We start from the raw sequence: 1636 nt of genomic DNA on the forward strand, positions 1-1636 counted from the left end.
GAGCCGATATAGTCTTAAAATATATTAAGTTAAATTCTAGTAAGCATGTGGATTTCTCAGGTAATTGTGTGGATTTGAGGCTCTTAAATAATTAAATAGTATATTGTTTCAGACCAGAAATTAATAAATATTTATTTTAGATCTTTGAAAGAGTTTCAAGTCTGAATTCGGAGAACCAATTTTGTTTTCCCTTTGCATTTCCGTGTTCTGTCAGTGTTGTATTGCTAAGTACATTTAAATTGAATTTCATCTTGAGAATAAAAATGGTATTACCGGAATATTTGGAAATTGAAAAATAAAAACAGAGTAAACCCATTCTTAGCTTTACTACTATAATGACTTCACTTTATAGATCTTAGTGAAGAAGATTTTGCTTTTGATTGCGTAGGGCTACTCCTGAGAAACGACAGTCTCTGAAGGGTAGTTCTACTAAAGGGAGATTACTTAGCAAGACTTTGGCTATACAAAGTAGCTTACTCTCCTTGAAAGTTTGCTTTTTTTTTTTTTTTTTTTTTTTGCAGTTTTGGTCAGGGCCAGGCTTGAACCCACCACCCCCAGTATATGGGGCCAGTGCCCTACTACTTGAGCCACAGGCGCCACACCAGTTTTTTTTGGTTTTGTTTTTGAGACAGAGTCTCACTATGTCACCCTGGGTAGAATGCTGTGGTGTCACAGCTGCAGCAACCTCAAACTCCTGGGCTTAAGCAATTCTCTTGTCTCAGCCTTCCAAGTAGTTGGGACTACAGGTGCTGAACACAAAACTCAGCTTTTTTTTGCAGTTATCATTGTTTAGCTGACCTGGGCTAGGCTGAACCCACCAGCCTTGGTGCATGTGGCCCGTGGCCCAGCACCATAACCACTGTGCTATGGGCACCAAGCCACTTTGCAGGTTTTTCTCATTTAATCCCATTATGTACAAATGCATCAGTTGAAATAAAAACCACATAATCAAATAGGACAGCACTTTTAGGAAAATAGACTAAATTCTAAATGGTTTTAATTTATCATTGTTGTGAATTTAAAATAATGTGAGGAAAGCAAAAGAAAAATTGGAATATTTTGGGATTGTGAGTAGTGAAAGAAAGAAACAAGATTTAAATAATCCTTAAACTTTCCCCCCTCATTTTCTGTTACAAATAATGCTATAATCCACATTGAACATCTTACATCTTTGCAAACTTGAGGGAAATTTTTCTGTCCATAAATTCCTGGAAGTAGAATTTTTAGATCAAAGAGCATGCCCATTTTACAATTTGATAATCAGTGAAGTTTTTTTTATGTGCATACAATGGAATTCAGCTGCAAAAAGAATAAGTTAAATTCTTTAAATACTGACATTTTAAAGCGTCCACAGCATATTACATTGAGAAAGAAATTGCTTATCAGTACAAAATCCCATTAACATATGGACAATATTCATATGGATAGCATTTCAGAGAGGAAAATGTGGAAAAATATGTGTCATTCATAGGTTTTGTTTTTTTGTTTTTTTTTTGAGACAGAGCCTCAAGCTGTCCCCCTGGGTAGAGTGCCATGGCATTACAGCTCACAGTATCCTCCAACTCCTGGGCTCAAGCGAGTCTCCTGCCTCCGCCTCCCAAGTAGCTGGGACCACAGGCGCTCGCCACAACGCCCG

The sequence above is a fragment of the Otolemur garnettii genome, unplaced genomic scaffold (genome assembly GCF_000181295.1).
Source record: "Otolemur garnettii isolate 467f Iridium unplaced genomic scaffold, OtoGar3 scaffold00015, whole genome shotgun sequence".
Lineage (NCBI taxonomy): Eukaryota > Metazoa > Chordata > Mammalia > Primates > Galagidae > Otolemur > Otolemur garnettii.